Source organism: Cavia porcellus, unplaced genomic scaffold (assembly GCF_034190915.1).
Source record: "Cavia porcellus strain 051 isolate PalLab524CR breed Dunkin Hartley unplaced genomic scaffold, mCavPor4.1 scaffold_9, whole genome shotgun sequence".
Taxonomy (NCBI): domain Eukaryota; kingdom Metazoa; phylum Chordata; class Mammalia; order Rodentia; family Caviidae; genus Cavia; species Cavia porcellus.
This window is the reverse complement of record NW_026947492.1, coordinates 69,492,500-69,517,440: the sequence shown is the minus strand read 5'-3', so window position 1 is coordinate 69,517,440 and position 24,941 is coordinate 69,492,500. Positions and strand designations below refer to the sequence as shown.

The window sequence follows — 24,941 nt, the reverse complement described above, 5'->3', positions numbered from 1 at the left end:
ATGAGCAATAAATGTCTTTCCATTTCCTGAGATCATCTTCAATTTTATTTTTCAATGTATTATAATTTACCCTGTATAAGTCTTTCACTTCTTTCGTGAGAATAATTCCTAAATATTTCTTTTTCTTGGTTGCTAGTGTGAAGGGTGTGGCTTCTCTTATTTCTCTCTCTGTGATTTTGTTGTTAGTATATACGAATGCTATTGATTTTTGAATGTTGATTTTGTATCCAGCCACATTGCTGAATTTATTTATTATATCTAGGAGTCTTTCAAAAGAGTTTTGGGGGTCTTCTATGTAGAGTATCATAACATCTGCAAATAGTGATAATTTAACTTCTTCTTTTCCTATCTTACGCCTTTTATTTTTCTTTCATGTCTAATTGCTCTGGCTAGTATTTCCAGTACTATATTAAATAGGAGCGGTGACAGGGGACATCCTTGTCTTGTACCTGATTTTAAAGTAAAGGCCTTCAATTTCTGGCGATTTAGTATGATACTGGTTGTGGTTTGTCATAGATGGCCTATATTGTTTTGTGATAAAGACCCTCTATTCCAATTTTCTGTAAGGTTCTTATCATAAATTAATGTTTTACCTTATCAAAAGCTTTTTCTGCATCTATAGAAATGATCGTGTGATTCTTACTTTTGACGCTATTGATATGGTGGATTACATTTATTGATTTATGTATACTGAACCATCCCTGCATACATGGAATGAATTCCACTTGGTCATGGTGTATAATCTTCTTGATGACTTACTGCATCCTATTTGCCAATATTTTATTGAGGATCTTTGCATCTGTGTTCATTAGGGAGATTGGTCTGTAGTTCTCTTTTTCAGTTGGGTCTTTCTCAAGTTTTGGTACTAGAGTAATATTTGCTTCCAGGAATGACTTAGGAAGGATTTATTCCCTTTCGATTTCATTGAAGAGTTTGAGGAGTGTCGGCATTAGGTCCTCTTTGTATTTGTTGTAGAATTCTGCAGTGAATCCATCTGGGCCTGGGCTCTTCTTTATAGGTAATGACTTAATTACATTTTCGATTTCATGAATAGAAATTGGGTTACTCAGTAGTTTTACTTCTTCTTGAGCTCGCTTTGGTACTTCATGTGCTTCTAGAAATCTGTCTATTTCTTCTGTGTTATCTAGCCTTTGAGAGTAAAGGTTTTTGATATAGGTGTTGATGATCTTCTGTATTTCTATTGGCTCTGTAGTAATTTCACCTTTTTCATTCCTTATTGCATGAACTTGAGCTTTTTATTTCCTTTTTAAATAAGGTTGGCTAGGGGCTTATCAATTTTATTTATTCTTTCAAAGAACCAACCCGTTGATTCATTGATTCTTTGTATTGTTTTCTTTGTTTCTATTGCATTGATTTCTTCTCTGATTTTTATAATTTCCTCTCTTCTTTTGCCTTTGGGCTTGACTTGCTCTTCTTTTTCTAGCTGTTTGAGGTGTAGCATCAAGTTATTTATTTGTATTTGTTCTGTTTTCCTGATATGGGATCTCAGTGCAATAAATTTCCCTCTGAGGACAGCTTTCATTGCATCCCACAAATTCTGGTAAGTTGTATTTGTGTTTTCATTCGTTTGTAGGTATTGTTTAATTTCCTCTGTGACCCACTGATTACTCAAGAGTGTGTTATTCAGTTTCCATATGTTTATGGGATTTTTGCAGTATCTTTTATGATTAACTACTAATTTCATAGCGCTATGATCTGATAACATGCAGGATATGATTTCAACTCTTTTGCATTTCTTTAAATATGTTCTATGAGTTAATATATGGTCTATTTTAGAGAATGACCCATGTACTGCTGAAAAAAATGTGTATTCTGTTGTTGTTCGGTGGAATGCTTTGTATATGTCTATCAATTCCATTTGTTCACAGGTGTGATTCAGTTCTTTTATCTCTTGGCTGATTTTCTGTCCTATTGATGTGTCCATTGGTGTCAATGGTGTGTTAAAATCTCCTGTTATAATTGTATTACTGCTGATTTGGTTTTTCATTTCTGATATTACTTGTTTTATATAACTGGGTGCTTTGGAATTTGGTGCATATATATTTAAGATAGTTATCTCTTCCTCTTGAAGTTTTTCCATAACCAGTATGTCGTGACCTGCTTTGTCTGTTCTGATCATTACTGGTTGGAATGTCACATTGTCTGCAAACCGAATAGCTACCCCTGCTTTTTTGGGGGGGGTTCCTGTTGCATGAAGTATTGTTTTCCATCCTTTGACTTTCAGTCTGCGAGTATCCTTTTGGGTTAGATGGGTTTCTTGTAGACAGCATATGGTTGGATTTTGTTTCTTCATCAATTCTGCCAGTCTATTTATTTTAATTAGTGCATTGAGACCATTTATGTTAATGGTTATAAGTGTCATATATTGGTTTATTAGTGACATGTTATATTTCTGCTGTTGCATCTTTATCTTTCTGTTCTATTTAATTGTCTGCTTTGTTAAGTGTTTTTTTCTTAAGTGTATCTAGACTGTCTTTCAGTATTCTTTGTAGGATTGGCTTGGTGATCATGAATTTCCTCAGCTGTTCTTTGTCATGGAAGTATCTTATTTCTACATCAATTTTGAAGGACAGTTTTGCAGGGTACATCAGTCTAGGTTGGAAATCATTTTCCTTTAGGCTCTGAAATACTTCACTCCATGCTCTTCTTGCCTTTATTGTTTGTGTTGAGAAGTCTGCTGTAATTCTGATAGGTTTTCATTTATAGGTGATCTGTCTTTTATCTCTGACAGTATTTAATGTTCTATTCTTTTGTTTGATTTCTGGAATGGTGATTATTATATGTCTGGGTGTAGTTTTATTTTGGTTATGGCTATTTGGAGTTCTATATGCCTCACTGATCCTGATATCAGTTTCCAATTTCATGTTTGGGAAGTTTTCAGCAATTACTTCTCTAAATATCCTCTTGACATCCTTTGTATTATCTCCTTCTTTTTTCATTTATCCCTATCAACCTGATGTTGTTTTTCTTTGCATCATCTTGCAGGTGTTGTATTGTTATTTCTTGATTTCTTGTTATTTTTAAAAAATCTTTCCTTTCCTTTTGACTGGCTGAAATCTTGTCTTCGAGGTCAGAAACTCTATCTTCGCATTCATTCAGGCAGTTTTTACAACTTTCAATGTTGCTTTTGATTTCTGGTATATCTCTTTGCATCTGTTTTATATATTCTGTTTGTTTCTTATATTGGTCATCCAGAGATTCTATCCTTCTGTTTAGTTCCTCCTTTTAGCTGTGTCTTCTTTAGATATGTTCAGCATCTCCTTCATTTCTTTTATTATTTCTTCTTTTGCCTGATATAGTATTTCTAGTTTGAATTCCTTCAAAGCTTCCTGGAGCTGCATTTTTATTTCTGTTACTATTGTTTCAGGTATTCCAGGTATATGGCATGTATTTTATTCTATGTACATGGCTCCTAGGCTTTCTTGGGGGATGGATTGGGTGTTTGAGATTGCATTTTGGTCTTTCGTTTTGTCATTTTCCTATATTACTGTGTTTCAAGTGTTGTTTCAGAGTTTCCCCTGGTTGTGTTGTAAATTGACTCTTATGTCCTGGGCTCTTGGAACTACTCTTGTAGTAGCTCCCTCCTTGGGCAGTGGAGTCCCTGGATTAAAAGAGGCTTGCCAGGCTCCTCTCAGGTACACCTAAAGCTTCCTCAATTTGCACAGTTTCCGGGCCGGACTGGAGTCGCCTCCACTCAGCTGAATGCGCACCTTCCGCTCCCCCGAGGTGGTAATTGGGCCCTGGGTGGAAGAGGTGGCAGCAGGGCCGGCCTCCGCTTGGCTGGACGCTCACCTTCGGGTCCCCAGCAGTGGTAGTTGGGCCCCGGGTGGGAGAGGCGGCAGCAGGGCCAGCCTCTGCTCCCCTGGATCTAGGGAAGTACTTTGAAGACAGCAAGATGCACTACAATACCCCTCTTGGTTTTAATATTACCTTCTTCTGAAGTGTTATCATGTCTCCATTGTTTTATTTTTATTGGTTTTGTCCTGCACTGTTGAAATTGATTTTATTATGCCTGATGATATGTGCAGTACTCTGAAGATAACAAGAGGCATTATGGTAGCCATTATTGATCTCTTTGTAGTTTGTTTTAAAGTCATGTACCATGCTCACCTTTTTGTCTTGATTGACTCTATTTTTTTCTCTCATTTGTTTTTATTTTCTTCAAAATAAAAAAAAATTAAAAAAGTAATGGTTCCATTTTATGTTGTAAGGTATTTGATATTTAGATAAAATGATAATGCCTCTACTGCATTATACATTTATCAGTCTCTTCTTCTGGATGTTCAACAACTGAGGAACAGAGACCAACAATTAAAGAGACAGATAGGCTAAGAGAATAGCCAATTGGCCCTAGCCCTCTAAGGTCAATGTCGACCCTGAACATAAGAGAACCTCTGTTGTGTCATCCTAAACTCAGTGAGTCCCTGGTCTCCTGATCAAGATGGCTGTGAGACCACTGAGGAGAGTAATCATCAGTCTGTGGTGTGCCTAGGGAGAGTCACCAGGAACAAAAATCTCCCAAGCTTTCACAGAAAGCAACTTGGTCAAGCAATGGCCCTGACTTAGTTAAATGGCTGACACCAATAGGAGAATTAAGAGGTGCTATAGCTGGCTCCAAGGTATTCTTGAGGGGACGTAACTGACATTTACAGATAACAAAAACTGATTGTTTTTAAAACAGTTCTAACCTTGATCTTGAACATCCTGCAGAAAACATACAACTACTAGAGGTACATAAAACAATGCTAAAACAATATGTTATTTAAAAAAAAAAAAACCTCAAATCACTAATACCTTTTGACAATTGCCAGCTACACAGGTAGCTGACTACTGTCATGGATTAATGGACTGCACAGGGTTTCAAGTGAAGAATTCAGGGACTTAAAATATTTGGACTACACTTAAAATAAAAAGATCTAATACAGTTCTCCCACCCAGCTCCTCCAGCTGCAACTAACCACACATCTTATGCAACAACAACAAAAAAGAGATGGATAATTAGAAGCTGTGAAAGCTGGAAATTGACCTGGGGCATGAACCAGACACGACCCTACCAGAAAACAAAGAACATCCAGATCAGCCACATGAAGTTACTACAGCCAGAAAAAAACCAAGCCCCTAGACAATCCAAGCAATGGGCTTCTAGGGAGAGGTACTAAAGTTGACATTATCTTTCACAGTATATAAATAAACATGCTGCATTGGTTGGGCAATACCTTTCCTCCAATTAGGAGGATTAAGGACTCAAACTGACATCAGCTTTGTCTCTTCTTTATTTTCTCATCCTCTTTTGATCCTTAATTCCAAAAATCCCAGGAGCTGGGTGGGTCATGCCAGTTTCTGCTCTTTTGTTTTTATGATTTTCTTTGTGCTAAACTATTTATTTTTCCTACTCTTTTCTTTCTTTTACTCATTTTCTGCTTTTCTCACATACTTTTAAAAGAAATAATTTTGAGCGACTTTCTGAGACTCAAGGTCCTTCTCCCTATGACACCTACTGCAGCAAGAGTGTCAAGAAGATACCTTTCTTGTATAAAAAAATAGACTAAGATTAAAAGAACATTCAGTATCACATAAAGAAGATAATAGGATTTTATTTCACTGTATTGAAAGATCGCCATTAAATAGTAAACAATACTTCACAGGAGTTCTAAGTTAATCAATGGGTTAATCCATTGATTTACAGTTGAATGAGATGATAGTAAGTGGAAGTTGCAGGAAATAAGTGCCTGCAGCAAATGGTGAAGGAAATATTCTTGCCATAGACCTTTCCTCTCCCTATGGCTTTTTAAAAACCTTTCTGTTTCAGGTTACTATTGTACAGGCAATTTCCTTCTGCAGTGCCCTTCCACCATCACATTTTTTACCATGGAGTCAAGGACCAGGGTGTTAAAATACTTAAACTGTGAGCCAGATAGTCACCACCTTCCTTGAGTTATCTATGGCAGGTAATTTGTTCCAGTAATGGAATGCTGGCCAATTCATCAGCATATAATAAAATTTCTCAATAAGCTTTTATTCATTTTTTCTTCCATTTTAATCGTTATAACATCCTGTAACTGTCATGCATATTAACAGAGATGCACTTAATTGCCTGGGTTGTACTTATCTGATCAATGAGTGTAAGAAATTCCCCAAAATGCCTCAGTGTGCTTATGCAATCTGTGGAAGATACAAACTGAACATGAAATTGAGCTTTTAAATACCTGTACATGTATGTAATATCCCCGAACCCAAGAGACTGACTTCCTGCCTAAGGGGCACAAACAGCAAAATCATGTCTGGGTTACCAGACGAGCTCTTTGCAGAAACAAACAAAATATTTTTTCTGACATCTACCTAGCCAAATGTCCCAGCAGGGGCTTTTCTGCCCAGAAGAGGTGGAATTGAGAGATTCTCAGAGGGTAGGGTCCTGAGGTATTAGAGTTAAAACTGCCACAAGTACTTCTGGAACTAACTAGAGATCCTGCATCCATGGATCCAGACCCCATGCATCATCTCCTCAGTAAGTGAGTCTGGGATAAGAGTACAGAGGGGTGACTGCATCTAGACATTTTTTTATAGATGCACAGTACTCCACTGTATAAAAAGTACCACATCTTTTATATCCATTGCTCAGTTGATGAACACATAGGCTGTTTCCAAGATCTGGCTTTTACAAATTGTGCTGCTGTAAACATGGGTGCATATATATCACTGTGGTATGATGTTTCCGGTTCTTCTGGGAATATGTCCAGAAATAGAATAGCTGGGCAAAAGGGACTTCCAATCCCAGCTTGTTGAGGAATCTGCAGACTGATCTCCACAGTGGTTGCACCAGTCTACCCTTCCACCAACAGTGCAGAAGAGTTTCTTTTTCTCTGCAGCCTCACCAGCATTTGTTCTTAGTAGTTCTCTTGATTCTGGCCATTCTTTCTGGAGTGAGATGGCACCTCAGTGTGGTTTTAATTTCTATTTCCCTAATGACTAATGATGATTAACATTTTTTCATGTATTTATTTGACATTTGTGTTTCTTCATCTGAGACTTATGTATTCATCTTGGGTGCCCATTTTTGGACTGCATCTTTGAATTTTGGGAGTTGATTTTTTTCAATTCTTTATATGTTCTAGACAGAAGTCCTTTGTCCTAGGAACCATTCACTAAGATTTTCTCCCAGTTTGTGGGTTTTCTTTTCATTATGCTGGAGATTTCTTTCAACATGCAGAAACTCTTTAATAACATGTGATCCCAGTTATTGATTCTGTGAAGTATTTTGCATGTGGTTTGATTCTTGTTCATGAATTCTCTACCTACCCCTATGTTTTCAAGATTTGTTACCTACTTTGTCTTCCAACAGATTTAGTGTTTCTGTTTTAATATTTAGATATTTGATCCATTTAGACTTTAATACATAGTGATAGGTGTGGGTCTAGTTTTAATTTTCAGCATATGGAGAGCCAATATTTTCAGCACCATCTGTTAAAGAGACTATCATTTTTCCAGTGAACATGTTTGGTCCCTTTATCAAAGATGAGGTGGCTGAGTGTGTTTGTAACTGTAGTTGTATCTTCTAATATCTTGCATTGATCTTCAGTTCTGTTTTTATTCCAGTACCATGTTGATTTTATTACAGTAGCTTTGTAATTATAACTTCAAGTCAGAGATTGTGATGCCTCCTGCCTTGTCTTTGCTGCTTAGAATTGCCCTTGCTATTCTAGGTCTCTTCAGATTCCAGATGAATTTTAAAAGTAATTTCTCTAGATCTATGAGGTATTCCAGTGGTATTTTTATTGGGATTACATTGGCTCAGTATAAAATTTTTAGAGAATGGCCATTTTCACAATATTTATTCCTCCTCTCCATGAACAAGGAATGTCTTTCCATTTTCTGAGGTCCTCCTTGATTTCTTTTTTCAGGACAATATAATTTTCCCTGAATAGACCTTCTACTTCTCTTGTTAGATTAATTCCTAAGTATGTCAGTTTTTTTGGATACTAGTGCTAAGGGTATGCTTTGTCTTATTTGTCTCTCAGTGATTTTGCTGTTAGTGTATAGCAATGCTATTGATTTTTAAGTGTTTACTTTGTATCCAGCTACATTGCTGAACTTATTTATTGTACCTATGAGTCTTTCAGTGGAGTATTGGATGTATTCTATGTAGAGTATCATGTCATCTGCAAATAATGATAATCTAACTTCCTCTTTTCCTATCCTTACTCCTTTTTTCTGTCTCTTGTCTAATTTATTTGGTTAGTATTTCCAGTACTGTGTTGAATAGGAGCAGTGATGATGAACATTGCTCTTCTTCCTGATTTTAAGGTAAAGGTTTTCAGGTATTAGTCATTTAGTGTATTGTTGGCTGTTGGTTTGTCATAGATGGCCTTTATCATATTGGGGTAAAGACCATCTATTCCAATTCTCTGTAAGGTTCTTATCATGAATGACTGTTGGACCTTATCAAAAGGTTTGTCTGCATTTATAGAAATAATTATGTGATTCTTTTGGCTCTATTAATATGGTGAGTTACATTTATTTATTTATGTATGTTGAACCATCCGTGCATTCCTGAGATGAATTCCACTTGGTCCTGGTGTATAATCTTCTTGCTGATTTGCTGCATCCTGTTTGCCAGTATTTTATTGAGAATTTTTGCATCTATGTTCATTAGGGAGATTGGCCTGAGGCTCTCTTTTTTAGTTGGATATTTCTCGGGTTTTGGGGCTAGAGTAATATTTGCTTCTAGGAACAATTTAGGAAGCATTTCTTCCCTTTATATTTCATAGAAGATTTTGAGGAGTGTCACCATTAAGTCTTCTTTTTATTTCTTGTGGAATTTTGCAGTGAATCTGTCTGGGCATGGGTTCTTTTTTGTTGGTAAGGATTTAATTACATTTTGAATTTCAATTAATAGAAATTGGATTATTCAGCAGTTTTACATCTTCTTGACCCAGCTTTCTAGGAATCTATTCACTTCTGATGTATACTGATTTATGTTTAACATGTTATCTTTCTGCTGTTGCATCTTTATCTTTCCACTCTGTCTACCTTGCTTAGTGGTTTTTCCTATGTGTATCTAGAATGCCTTTCAGTATCCTTTGCAGGGTTGGTTTGGTGATCAGGAAGTTGTTCAGTTTTTCTTTTCATGGAAGTATCTTATTTCTCCATTCATTTTGAAAGACAGTTTTTCAGGGTACATCAGTCTGGGTTGGAAGTCATTTTCCTTAGGATCTGAAATACTTTACTCCATGCTCTGCTTGATTTCAACATTTGTGTTGAGAAGTCTGCTGTGATCATGATAGTTTTACCTTTATAGAGGATCTGTCTTTTCTCTTTAACAGCTTTTAATATTCTGTTCTTATGTTGGATTTCTAGGATGATGATTATTATATGTCTGGGTGTAGTTTTCTTTTGGTTATGATTATTTGGAATTTTATATGGTTCAATGATCTGTATGTCAGTTTCCATTCTCATGTTTGGGAAATTTTCAGCTATTACATCTGTAAATAGCCTCTTGATATCATTTGTGTTGTCATTTTATCTTTCATTTATCCTTATCTATATTATGTTGTTTTTCTTTGAATCATCTTGCAACTATTGAATTGTTATTTCTTCACTCCTTGTTATTTTTAAAGGTCTTTCCTGTTAACTAGCTGAAATCTTGTCTTAGAGGTCTGAAATTCTATCTTCACTTTCATTGAGGCAGTTTTGCCAACTTTCAATCGAATTTTTAATTCCTGGATGACTCTTTGAATCTGCTTCATGCATTATGTTTGTTTCTTATAATGTTCACCCAAGATATCCATCTTTTTGTAGTGTTCCTCTAATTTTTTAACTATGTCTTCTTGAGATGTGTTCAGCATTTCTTTCATTACAGTTATCATTTCTTATTTTATGTAGATTATTTCTGATCTGAATTCTTTTACAACTTCCTGGAGTTGTTTCTTTACTTTAATCACTATCATTTCAGACTTATGGCTTATATTTTCTTCTATGTCCATATCTCTTAGGCTTGTTTGGGATGGGCTGGAGATTTCAGAGTTCATTTGCTCTTTCATTTTGTTATTTTCCTATATTCCCTTAGGGAAACTGAAGGCAAGTTCTCAATTGTTTCTTAGGTTGAGAATATCTATCCCCACTGAAGGGAGTTTCCATAGGTGAGTGGAGGTTTTTAGACAGGCCTTACCAGGTGACTCCCAGCTATGGGGCTCTGAGCAATGTCTGGTGGCTTCAGGGCTGAGTGGAGATTACCGCACACATTTTCAGCTCACAAGGCACAGTGCAGTCCATGTTAGATCACTTGGGGTCACTAGGTAGTCCCCAACTAGGCCAGAAGTGAACTTCCCAGTGGTCGTCTGGTGATGGTGGATGCTGTGCAGTGTCCTTCCAGGGTGAGTGATGCATAGAGACAGCACCATGGTATAGGACTTTCAACACATACCTTTGGCTAGTGAGGCCTAGCACAGGTGTCTCTGGGCCACTTGGGGTCAGCTTGCATGGCCCAACTAGGCCAGGAGCAACCTTCCTGCTGGTCCTTCAGTGATGGGGGATGCTGAGTAGAGACCTACCAGGCTCCCACCAATGTTCCAATGCCCCAGTGTGGGATGGAACACTCAGTGTGCAATTTCGGCTAGCAAGGCAGCATGCAGGCTAGCGAGGCAGCATGCAGACCCCACTCAGGGGTCACTGGGCAGAACCCAACTAGGTCAGGAGGCACCTTCTCAGTTGTCCTTCAGTGATGGTGGAAACTGGATAGAGTCCTGCCAGGCTCAGAGTGATGTGCTGAAGCTGCACCATGGGATGGAACTCTCAGCCCACACTTTCCACTTGAGAGGCAGAGCATAGGCAGCTTTGGCTACTCAGTGGTTACTGGGCCTATCTTATTATTTTCTGTTTTGTTTTATTTGTTTGATTGCTTTTGTTTGTTTGTTGGGTTTTAGATTGTTGTATTTTGTTTTGTTTTGTTAGTATTAAGAATCACACACAGGATCTTGCACTTTGTAAGCAGGTGTTGTGCTGCCAATTCAGAGCCCCCACTCCTACATATTGTAGATTTAAAGCTTGCCTTAAAGAGATCTTCACAGATATATATATATATATATATATATATATATATATATATATATTTAGATTTTTAATTTATAAAAAATTTTAGCAGAACACATGACCCATAGAATACATTGTAACTAATTTTCAATAAGAAACAGAAACAAACTATAATCATTCAGACTATGGAAAACTGTAATGATAATATTAAAAATTAAGGATTTTTAGTAACATTAATATTATCCAGAAGTGGGTACTCATTCTCTATCACTAATGTGTGCATGTAAGAAATATCAAAAGAGATATTCCAACTGACACTAGAATGTGATCAAGAAATCTATTGATCAAATTGAGGAGTGACCACAGGTCACAACACGGCATGCTGACTAAATTTTAAAACCACATATTTCTTATTTAATATACATGTAACACCTAATATGTGCTAGACACTCTTGGTGCTGAGGGTAAGATCATAAGAAACAAAGACAAGAAATATGTGCATTCTAAAGATAAATCCAAGACATTAAACAAGAAATAATTAAAAGTTATTTCAGGTAATGCTAACTGTTATATGCAAAGGGTTACTTACTATGTTAGAGGGACCATAGCAGGCTGAGAGGCCACTTTGTATATGATTATTAAAAATACTCTCTACAAAAATGATTTTGGAACTGAGATTATGAATGTTGGATGCCAATCATTTGAACACATATCTTAAGTCTTCTCCAATAAAATGGAACTGTAAACAGAATATAATCCAAGAACAAACAAAAATACAAGAAATAGTGGACAGTCCATCTATGCTACTAATGATAGTCACACTACAGTCCTGGAGCAGAAAAAAAACACACCCAATGCCATTGGTCCCTGGAGAGATTTGCTGCAGACAATCTGTTCAAATAAAGGAGGTGTACTTATGTAATTGCTACCAGAGCCCTGACCTGGCAGAAAACTAGAGGTCAATGAAGAATTTTTTAAAAATTTTATTTAAAAGGAAAAAGAGAAAAAACAAAACAAAACAAAGCAGTGTAGTGTAAGGGTACAAGTAATACAGAACTAAAAAAAAAAAAAACACTGTAAGAAATCACCAGTTAATGGATTACATATTATCATCTTAGAGATAGTTGCTCAAATCACAGTATCAAACATTCAAAGTGGACATTGAAACAGGGAGACTGCAAACAGTTGTGTTCAATGATCCAACCAAAAACATTAATATGGTCAGCTATTTAACACCCCTAAACACACTTGCTGTTGTATCCTTTAGAGCTCGTTTTTTCCCTCTCTTTTTTACAACAAAATTTACACATTTGGGGTTTTATTACTCCTTAGTTCTTATTACTATTTTTTGGGAGAGAATAAAGTCAAGTATGGCAAAACAAAGCTGTCAGTCAAACCAAGGATAGACATAGCACATGATGTAAAACAGAGTACAAGGCTATCAACAATGGTTATCAACAATGTCTCTTGTTTCCTTAAAAAGAATTGTCTATCTCATTAGATATTATAAAGTTGAACAAAACAGTAGAGAACGAGGCCAATAAAACTTAAGCATTGTAAACAGTACAGGACTTCCAAAGGAGACAATAGTCAAACCAGAATGGGCATCTTAGTGAATCTTATTTCCTTCAAAGTAGTTGCCTATACCCTCAAACTTGATACTCTCATACAGAATGGAACACTCTAATCAGTCAAAACAAGATCGTGGGAGTATTACAGGACTTCAAAACAAGTTAACAGGAAATCAAAAAAAGTTACTATTATATATCCTGCTAACTTTTTTTAATTTTTCCCCTTAATTAATTGCTACCATAGCCCAGACCTGGCAGAAAACTAGAAGTCAATGAAGATTATACAATGGGGAATTTGGATAAAAACCAAAGCATGTATTCCATCTTTTGAGCCAGAGACAAACAAAAAATAGGGTGAGCTTTCAAGTCCACATTCCTATTCTAATGGTATTACACATGGAATGCTATAACACAGCAGCCACTTTATATCTTGCTGATCTTAATTGGAACAGTGCACACCACTAAAGCACCCACCTCAAATATTGGTAAATTATATGAATTTATGCTCTTTAATTGTGAAATTGTTGCCATTGGGGAGAAACATCACCAAGAGGTAGATTGTTGAATGTGATCCATCAGGTATAAATAAAAGAGACCTAAAACTATCACCTACCTAAACATAGGGATTCCCAGATCTGGGTTAGGGACATGGCTCAGTTCTGTCCATGAGGGATTCCAATATTAATTTCTGTTGACTGCTATTAAGTAATCAATATGTTTTGCTCTTGAATTTTTTAAATCTTGCTTTAAAATTGTACAGCCATTTCGAATATAATACATAATTACAATGCACTTCTAAATTATACTGATTCATGTTTAACCTTTTCATTTGGCATAATTTAATATATTTGCAGATGCAAGTATATAAAATTTCATCAATAAGTGGTGGTTTCTTTTAAATAAGGCTCTGTAAGCCAGATGGCCAATAATGGAACCAAACTTCTTGAAAGAAGCAAGTCATATAAGTACCTGAAAAAGCACCTGCTGTTTGCAAGAGACAATGCCAGATTTTGCAGAAAAAATAAATTATACACAGTCTAAATTCTCAATAATGTCAGCATCTGCTGGTGATAACAAACAATTATGGATTAAGAATATCCAAAATTTGAAAAGCTTTTCATAAGAATGAGAGTGAAACTAGTGATTAATTACTAGTGATTAATATCCCCAGATGAGAATCTACATGGAGATGGAAAGAGATATATAGGAAACCCAATATTTCATTGAAAGTTGTAAAAACTGGCTCAGTGAAAGTGAAGACAGAATTTAAGACCTCGAAGACAAGATTGCAGAGGATATTACAGAAGTCATAGTCGAAAATTTAGCAAACATGAGAATGGAAACTGATATCAGGATCAGTGAAGCATATGGAACTCTCTATAGCCATAACCAAAACAAAACTACACCAAGACATATAATAATTGCCATCCTAGAAACTGAAAAAAGAATAGAATATTAAAAGCTGTCAGAGACAAAAGAAAGATAACCTATAAAGGAAAACATATCAGAATCACAGCAGACTTCTCAGCATTAAACAAAAAGTCAAGAAGAGCACAGAGTAAAGTGTTTCAGCCTAAAGGAAAATGATTTCCAACCTAGACTGATGTTTCCTGAAAACTGTCCTTCAAAATTAAAGGAGAAATGAGATACTTCCATGACAAAGAACAGCTGAAGAACTTCATGATCACCAAGTCAGCCTTACAAAGGATAATGAAAAGCAGCCTAGAAACATTTAGGAAAAAACAACTAAACAAAGACGACAATTAAACAGAACAGAAAGATAAAGACGCAACAGCAAAAGAATAACATGTCAACAATAAAAGACTATATAACAGTTATAACCATTAATGTTAATGGTCTCAGTGCATGAATTAAAAGAAACAAACTGGCAGAATGGATCAAAAAAACAGAATCCAACCATATGCTGTCTACAAGAAACCCATCTAACCCAAAAGGATACTCACAGACTGAAAGTCAAAGGATGGAAAACCATACTTCATGCAACAGGAACCAAAAAGAAAAAAAAGGGGGGGGGGAAGAGTAGCTTCAACAAGGCTATCAACAATGGTTATCAACAATGTCTCTTGTTTCCTTAAAAAGAATTGTCTATCTCATTAGATATTATAAAGTTGAACAAAACAGTAGAGAACGAGACCAATAAAACTTAAGCATTGTAAACAGTACAGGACTTCCAAAGGAGACAATAGTCTCCTTTGGAATGCCAACACTCTTTAAAATCTTAAATAAATTGAAAGGGAAGTAATCCCTCCTCAATCGTTCCTAGAAGCAAATATTACTCTATTACCAAAACCTGAGAAGGACCCAACTGTAAAAAGAGAACTACCGGCCAATCTCCCTAATGAACACAAATATAAAAATCCCCAATGAAATATTGGCAAATAGGATGCAGCATATGATCAAGAAGATCATACAGCATGACCAAGTGGGCTACATCCCAGGCATGCAGGGGTGGTTCAACATATGTAAATCAATAAATGTAATCCACCATATCAATAAAGCCAAAAGTAAGAATCACATGATCATTTCTATAGATGAAGAAAAAGCTTCTGATAATTTCCAACATTCATTTATGATGAGAACCTTGCAGAAAATTGGAATAGATGTCTTTATCTCAATGTAATCAAGGCCATTGATGAGAAACCAACATCCAGTATCATACTAAATGGCCAAAAATTGAAGGCCTTTATTTTAAAATCAGGCACAAGGCAAGGATGTCCCTTATCACTGCTCCTATTTAATATACTACTAGAAATACTAGCCAGAGCAATTAGACAAGAGAGACAAATAAAAGGCATAAAGACAGGAAAAGAAGAAGTTAAATTATCATTATTTGTAGATGACATGATACTCTACATAGAAGACCCCTGAAACTCCATTGAAAGACTCCTAGATATAATAAATAAATTCAGCAATGTGGCTGGATACAAAATCAATACTCAAAAATCAATAGCATTCCTATACACTAACAACAAAATCACAGAGAGTGGGAATTAAGAGAATCCACACCCTTTACACTAGCTACCAAAAAATGAAATATTTAGGAATTACTCTCACAAAAGAAGTGAAAGGCCTATACAGGAAAAATTGTAGTACACTGAAAAATGAGATTGATGATGATCTCAGAAAATCAAAAAAAAAATCACTTGTTCTTCTATAGGAAGAATAATTATTGTGAAAATGGCCATTCTCCTAAAAGTGTTATACAGATTCAATGGAATCCTGATACAAATACCATCAACATACATCATAGATCTTGAGAAATCACTCGTAAAATTCATCTGGAGTGAGAAGAGACCTAAAATAGCAAGGACAGTTCTAAGCAGCAAAGGCAAGGCAGGAGGCATCACAATACCTGACTTGAAGTGATACTATAAAGGAATTGCAGTAAAATCAACATGGTACTAAAACGAAAACAGAGTTGAAAATCAGTGGAATAGATTAGAAGATACAACCACAACTACAAACATATTCAACCACCTTATCTTTGATAAAGGAGCCAGACATGTTCAAAGGAAGAACGACAGTCTCTAATAAATGGTGTTGGAAAAATGTCTCTCCTTATGCCAAAAACTAAAACTAGTTCCATGCCTACCACCATGTACTAAAATAAAATCTAAATTGATCAATGATCTAAGTATTAAAACAGAAACACTAAATATATTGGAAGGAAAATTGGGTAAAAACCTTGAAGACATAGCAGTAGGTAGAGAATTCATGAATAAGGCTCAAACTGCATGGGAAATACTTCCCACAGTCAATAATTGGGATCACCTCTTATTACAAAGTTTCTGAACATCCAAAGAGATCTCCAGCATAGTAAAAAGAAAACCCACAAACTTGGAAAAAATCTTATAAACTTCACCTCAGACAAAGGACTTCTAAAACCTATGAAGAATTAATAAAAATCAGACCCCAAAACTCAAAGACCCAACTCAAAAATGGACATCTGAGATGAATACAAAATTCTCAGATGAAGAAATACAACTGGCAAATAAATATATGAAAAACGTTCATCATCATTAGTCATTAGAGAAATGCAAATTAAAACCACACGGAGATATCATCTCACTCCTGAAAGCATGGCCAAGTTCAAGAAAATCACCATAAGAAATGCTGGAGAGACTGTGGGGAAAAAGGAACTCTCCTGCACTTTTGGTGGAAGTGTAGACTAGTGCAACCATTGTGGTGGTCAGTCTGGAGATTTCTCAGAAAACTGGAACTGGAAGCCCCATTTGACCCAGCTATTCCACTTTTAGGCATATTCCCAGAAGACCTAAAAGCATCATAGCACAATAATATATGTGCACCCATGTTTATAACAGTGCAATTTGTAATATCCAGATCTTGGAAACAACCCAAGTGTCCATCAACTGAGGAATGGATAAAAAAAAAAAAAAAGTTGTGGTATTTTTATACAATGGAGTACTTACTCAGCTATAAAGAATGATCACACTGAGATATTTATAAATAAATGGATGCAGTTTGAGACCATACTCATGAGTGAGATAAATCAAACTCACATGTATAAATACTGAATAGTTTCCCTAGTGTAAGAAATAAGAATACATAAAAGTATGTAGTAATCATGATTCCCAATCATATTGGTTTGAAGCCATATAATGTTTTGACTCATTAATTGGAATGGTTTTAATCTAGGTTGTTTGATTTTATTGTCTGTGATAGTACGATTAACAATTTTGAAGAAAACAAGGCAACATAATAGCTAGTGCTGATTAATATCATCTTGTCTAGAAGTTGAATCAAGCTGTTTTTCGTCAGTTTTCATGGGTTTTAACATGTTGTACCTTACTATATTTTACTGTGTGTGATAGTATAAACAAAAATTTTTTATAGGAGAAGAGATAATATAGATACTTTTGATCATTTTCTATTAGCTGGTTCTAAATACCCTGTAATGATTACATTATCTTGAATGGTTTAACACTGTCATGATATGTTTGATGCTATAGTATATGAAGTTATACTCAAATAATACAAGGAAAGAGATACTATGCTGACTAGTATTAAGTTAGGTTATCTGGTGGTGAAACACAGTGATGTAAATTTTTTGGTTCTGATATGTGTTGTTCTGTTACTACCTCCTCTTTTATCTCAATCTCCCACTTTTTAAAATTAAATTATTTTTCTTATTTTGAATTAAGGGAAAACTAAATTAAAAAATAGTAGGATATATTACTGTAACTTTTTTGTTATCCTATTAACCTGATTTGAACCCCAGTATTGTCTCTCCATCTTGTTCTGTCTGATTTTACTATATTCTTTTTTGTTTGATAGTACCAGGTTTGAGGGTAGAGGCAACCACTTTGAAGGCAATAAGATTTAGTATGATGCCCATTATGGCTTGATGATTATCTTCTTTTGAAGTCCTGTAAGGTCTCCAGTGTAGGTTTTATTGGTCTTGTTCCATACTGTTTTGTTTAATTCTATTATACCTGATGATATAGGCAACTCTTTTCAGGATAGCAAGAGGCATAATGACAATCAGTTTTGATCACCTGGTATTCTATCATTGCATCATATACTGTGTCCATCATCCTGTTCTGATTCTGTTTTGTTTTGTCAAATTTGGTTTTATTCTTTTCAAAAAAAAATAACAAGAACTGTGGCAGTAACAAAACCCAAAAAGTGTAATTGTTATTGTAAAAAAAGAGAGGAAAAAATGGCCTAACGGATATAACTGAATATATATTTAAGTATGTAGGATAGAAAACCATATTACTGAGTTTTTGTTGGATCACTGAACAGAACTTTCTGCAATCTCACTATGAATGTCTACTTTGTATGCTTCAGTTTTGTAATTTGGACAACTGTTTCTAAGATGACAATATGTAATCTATTAACTAGTGATTTCTTACTGTATTTTTTTTCTTGAAATCCTTTACTACTTGTATCCTTTTACTGCTTTGTTTTTTTCTCTTTAAATAAAAGAATGTCCTTAGGGCCAGGGATAGAGCTACAGCACCTGCCTGGCAAGCACAAGGTCCTGGGTTACAGTCTGAGTACAAAAAAAGATGTCCTTTATATTACTTTTGAGAATCATGAAATTAACACATATGAAACAGAAAAGAAATTGTAGTATATGAAGAAGATTGTATGGTATGCTATGCCACATTTAAATATAATTTGTTTAATGTTCTGAATGTTATATATTCATAGTTTGTTATATTGTTATAAATCAAGGAATCAGTTTCTCCACTGGAACCTCCAGAAGATACACAACCCTGCTAACACCATGGTTTTACTCTACTGACATCTTTTGTAGACTGCTGACCCTCACATTTGCAAGAGGATCAATATGTGTTATTTTTACAAGGATGCTAATGCACACCATCTTGTACCGCTTTAATAGTGATGAGATGTTTCCAAAAAACTGTTGGTAATCTGAAAATTCTTTTTGTGTAATTTGTTCAGAATTTTATCAAAATATATTAATCACTGATGACCATGGAACATGTTGTATTTAAGGACATTATATTCATTCTATTTTTGTAGTTGTCCTATTTTCAGACATTAATTTTTTACTTCTTTATTAGGATTTTGTTCTTTTCATGCATGAGGATTACGTATTGAAAAATGTATTATTTGTTGTTATAACACATTTGTGTTAAACAATTAGGTATGATTATATATCTATTACATAGTTTATACAAACAACCATTACATTCATTATGAATTATTTTTATTGATCATCTATATGTCAATTAGGATGTTATATGTATTTTTTGATATTCAGTATATTATACATGTAATTTCATAGTTAAGAAAGACTTAAGGTAATATGGTGTTTGAGAAGGACAGAACCACTGTCCTATAATAAAACATACTATTAACATAAAACAATTTTTTTCTAAATATCAGCTAGGTTATTATGAAGAATTACAACCATTGTCCACCACCTCAAAATAAAGAATAATATCACTAACAAAAGACAAAATCCAGATTATGATAGAAGTCTCTGTCTTTATAGGATAATAATGTTACCAGAACACTGTTCTTTTCTTGACAAAAGTGGGAAGAGTTACAACAGTACACACATGAAAAGACTTACCATTATCTGAAAATGGAATGATCATAGTGATCCCTTTTCCTCTGGGTCTTGCTCATATTACCACTGGGATAAAAGGCCTATGGGATACCCTAATGAATTACTTTTACCTCCTTCTTCTTTTGACCCTGGGGAGTCATGGATATGCCAAGTTCTTGAAAGCCAAAGCCATAGAGTTCAAAATTTCACTTATACAGCACAAGAGGTGAGCCAGCTGTAACAACAACACTTATATGTGTGCTGTTCTGTAAAAAGAAACACAGAAAGACAACCAGGGCAGACAGTGAGCTTCTTTCAATGCATTTTTCTTCCTATCTCAGGCAAAAGTGAGAAGTAGTGCTTCACAGAACATGAAGGAGGCAGATTCACATTGAGATTTAAATGGAAATCTCTAATCACCAGGAAAAAAAGAGATTGGTAAGATTAGAGTGGAACATCTCCAAGTAACTTATGACTGAAATAATTAAAAACAATCTCTTCCGCATCCTCATCTTTCAGGTATATTGTTTTCCATTATCTCTCACTGATTCTATTTCATTTGTGTTTGTTTCCCATCTGTTCATTGTTCCAAGCTAAAGTGAATTTTACTACTCTAAAATTTTCCAGATTCTGGGAAGATGGTGGAAAAATAAGCAGCAAAGTAAAAAGCCTCTCTGAGAGAAACAGCACAAAAATTTTATCCCATATGACAAAGTATAGTAAGTAATCCTTCTCTTTATTGAAGACTTATTAATCATCAGCTAATGAGAGGGAAAAAATGTAGTTTAAGTGTCATGTAAGAGAAGCACAGATATAGGAGCCATGATGAAGCCAAGAGAGTAGAAGTAAGGTATGGGTGAGCTGAACATGAGTTTGCCAAGAAAAAATGAGAGGGATATGAAAGTCTTCTAGACAAACAAAACAGTCAAAATTCCACTTCTGACCTTGTTCCTACGACTCCATACACTTAACAAAAAGGTTACACTGAATTTCTCATTGTTTCCTGAGTGTAGCTACATTTACTGATAGTACAACTTTTTACTTTTCCCCCTCCATTTACAATGGTTTCCACTTGAGTGACTTTTTTCACTGTTCGAAGCTAAGGTGAATTTTACTTCTCTAAATTTTTCGAGATTCTGGGAAGACGGCAGAACAATAAGCAAAGTGAAATCCTTCTCTGAGAGAAACAGCCCAGATACTAGAATACAGCATTTTGGAGAAGACCAGAAGGAAAAAATCCAGTAAGAAATTAAAGTGAAAAGAAAGAAAGAAAGAAAGAAAGAAAGAAAGAAAGAAAGAAAGAAAAGACATGAATGGAAAAGAAAAGAAAAAACTTAAAAGATGGAAGCCAGACACACTCTCACTGCAACTGGTCCCACTGTATGCAAAGCACCATTGGAATCCAGAAATGCATGGTCACAGTGAAGTTGTGTGTGGGGGGTGACAAACCCAAAGGCCTTAGTGGGAAGATATGATCTTGAAGGGGAACAGGAGCAGGAGAACTGCATGGGCTCATGATGAGTGTGAAAGACTCAGTCCTTCTGTGGAAGTGGGCAAATGGCCAGGCACCATTTTACAGTCTGGTAGGATAAGCCCTGAACAAAAACTGCAACTAGCTTCATTCACTTCTAGTGCAGAGCAGACTGCTGAAAATTGCTTGGATTGAGTCCACACCTGTTAACAATCCAATAGCTGAGGCCAAAGTTTCACTAAAGCCATCTCTAACCAGCCCCAACTGTGTGGCACACACTAATGTGTTGAAGACTCCCAGTGGTTAACCAGCTCAGAGGGAAGGTCAAGCCTGCTCTACCCCTGCTTATACTCTAGTAGTCACCAGCAGACTGGGGGAAGCAGCAATCCCTAGCCAGCACACTTCAGAGTACTTATAACCAATACAGGAAGTTCTGGGGACACCATTATACATATACTAGGAACAAGACAAGAGGAAGAAACAAAAGGCAGTCTTTGGCCCCCAATACAAGCAGCTGGCACAAGAGAGGTAAACACAGAAGAGATCAGGTGTTACACACATGCAGTTTCTGAAGCAAAAGCTTCTGAAATAAAGACACTTCATGAAGCTACAAAAGAACTTAAAACAGAAATATTAATACAAGTAAAGGAAGACATAAGAAAAATAATAAAATAAATGCTAGGCACCTCCCAAGAAGACACAGATGGAAGAACAGAGGAGCATAGAAAAAGGAGGGAAACATTCAATGAAGTATATAAAAAATTTAGAATACATGAAAGAGATTAAAAAGATTACCAAGAAATTAAAATCTTCATTGAAATCTGCAAAATTGTTTGAAAGAAACTAAAGGTAGACTGTCAAACCTTGAAATCAGGTTTGCAACTTGTGATCATTAAATGAAAGATCTCTAAAAAATAAACAAGGAACCAGGAAGTAACAATACAAGGGTTAGAGGATGACAAAAGGAAATCTAATTTAAGAATACAAAATGTGAGTGAAGAAGCAGGGATAAACACAAATTAAATATAAAAGCTATTTACAGAGCTAATTAAAGAAAACTTCCCCAGCATAGGAAAAGGAAATTATATTCAGGTAAGTGAGGAATACAGAACCCAAGCCATCTATAAACATAATAGATCTACACCCAGATATATAATAATCAAGATCCCAGAAATTAAACACAAGAACAGAATATTAAATGCTGTCAGAGAAAAGAAACAGATCACCTGTAAAGGCAAACCGATCAGAATCATGACAGACTTCCCACACAAACCATCAAATTAAGAAGAGCTGGGAATGAAGTACTCCAAACCCTGAAAGAAAATAACATGAACCCTGAAAATCTATCTCTCAAAATTAATGGAGAGACAAGATGCTTCCATGACAAAAAGAAACTGGGGGAAGGGAGTTCGTGGCCACCAATCCAACCCTACAAAAATACTGAAGGACATTTGAGAGAGAGAGAAAAAAGACCATGGTTTCAGAAACAGTGGCAGAGGGGGCTCACTGAATGGGGCAGACAGTGGAATGAAGGGGGGAAAGTAGACAACCAATGGCAGAAAAATACCATGGCACAGAATGTTGGCCATAATCACTAACATGGATGACCTTGATACACTAATGAAAAGAAACACAAGAAGAGTGGAACAGAAGATAGCATCCATCAAGATGCTCTATGTAAGAAAAATAATTAACCTGAAAGAGAGTTTATGGACTGAAAGTCAAAGATGAAAATATAGTGCTCTATGTGACAGGGAGCCTGAAAAAAGTGGGGGCAGCTCACCCATCAGCTGTATATTGGCTGGAAAAACATAACACTTTTATACAATGGAGAACTACTCAGCTATAAGGAAGGAAACCCTTGAGATTCTTGCAGGAAAAGGAATACATCTTGAGATCATGCTCAGGGGTCAAAATATTCAGAAACACTTAGGTCAATAATGGGTTGCCTTCCTAATCTAAAAACAAAAGGAGTTTGTAGGATATAACATGTACAGTGTACCCTATGAAAGTGAAAGTGGAAGAATTGTCTAAAAAGGAAAGGCAGTGGACACTGTTAATCTTGTATCATGATTTTAAACCCATATTGTTTTCATCACTCTGCTTACTTTAGTTATATTTTGTTCCAGTTTTTCTAATTGTACTAGGTTGGACAGCATGGGCAGCTATTCCACGGATAGCAGAATATATTGTAATCATTTTTTACTTTCTATTAACTTAGTTTGAAGACATGTATTGCTTTCACTGTCTTGTCTTGACTGATTTTATTTAAACCTGTTTTTGTTTTGTTTGATAGTATAAGTCTGAGGGTATAGGTAACTGCTTTGAAGACAGTAAGATTCACTATGAATTGTCTCCAGGGAGTGAATTTCTGCAAGAACGACCACATATTAAAGGAAAAACTCAAGAGATATTTCCCCTAAGAGCTTCACTCTCCTGGAACAAGGGGTGAGGAAGAATATATCCTCTCTTCGTATGTATCAGAGGTCTCCCAGTGAAAATAAAATGGCTCTTCAGGCTCTTTTACTGTTTCTTCAAGGATGAAGAATATTTTTTCCTATTCTTACTCATAAATTGAGAAAAAAAATTAATTATCATATTGTGGATCTGGGAGAGTTGCGAATAAAGATACCCTATAACATCCCATATGAAGAAAAGGAGGTAAAACCTCATAACAATTTTATTGTGAAAACAATAAAGATGTTTAGAGACAGATTTAACACCAAACTGCAGGTTATATGATTCCAAAGAGTCATTCTGTCATTTTTTTTTCTGGCTCCAACTCAAAAAACCATTAGAAACAAAACCTCCACCACCCATGTCTCATTGGCAGATGTTTGAACTTCGTTCAGTAGCCAACGACAGTCACTGGCATGCTCATCTTCAGTCATCCCAGCCTCATCCCTCACCTTCACTCTGATAGGCATATCTGGCTTAGTATCACAGCCCTGTGGCTGTCAGTTCCTTTTTCTTTTACCTTTTTGGCTACCCTCATTGGCAGTGGTGCTGTGCTCTTCCTGGTAATCACAGAGCTCACACTCCACACACCCATGTGCCTGTTCTTGGCTCTGCTGATGGGGGCTGACCTCATATCCAGTCTAGCTCTGATATCCTAACTCCTGTGCCTGTCTTGGTTCAATAATTTCGACATAGCTACCAAGGCCTGTTGCACAGAGATGTTTTCACCCATGAAGCATCTGTGATATGATCAGCTCTACTTGCTGTGATGGCCTTTGATCACTTTGTAGCTGTGTGTGAGCTACAACACAACACTGAACCGTTCTCTAGTTGGATATCTGGGAATGATGCCCATGTAACAAGAGTGTGATTCTCATGCTGCCCATGCCTCTTACTTCAACAGTTACTTTCTGCCACATGGTCATTCCTCACACACAGTTGTACCACACGATTGTGGTGAAAATAACCTATAACCACACCAGTCCCAATTATATGTACGTACTATTTGTGATTTGCTTGGGGTTTGCTCATTGGTTTCTGCTATGCCCTCATCTTTCAGGCTGTAATGAGTCTTAAATCTAAAGATGCAACCTTCAAAGCTTCCGGCACCTGCTCAGGCCACCTCTTTGTCACCCTCATCGCTTATGTGCCTACATTCTTTTCTTCTGTTACACACCACATTAGTCACAATATTCCACCTTATACCTACATCCCCCTTGCCAATCTCTTCTTTCCCTTACTCTTGGTGTTCGATCCTGTCATCTATGGTTTAAGGATGAAGGAAATATGAGGCAAGGTGGCGAAATGCCTATGCAGAGGAAATGTATAG

At 35.9% G+C, this 24,941-nt stretch overlaps 1 pseudogene; it reads left to right on the top strand.

The window, feature by feature from the left end:
• The first annotated feature begins 3,723 nt into the window (after window positions 1-3,723).
• On the top strand, window positions 3,724-24,941 carry LOC100728314 (olfactory receptor 52K1-like; annotated as a pseudogene).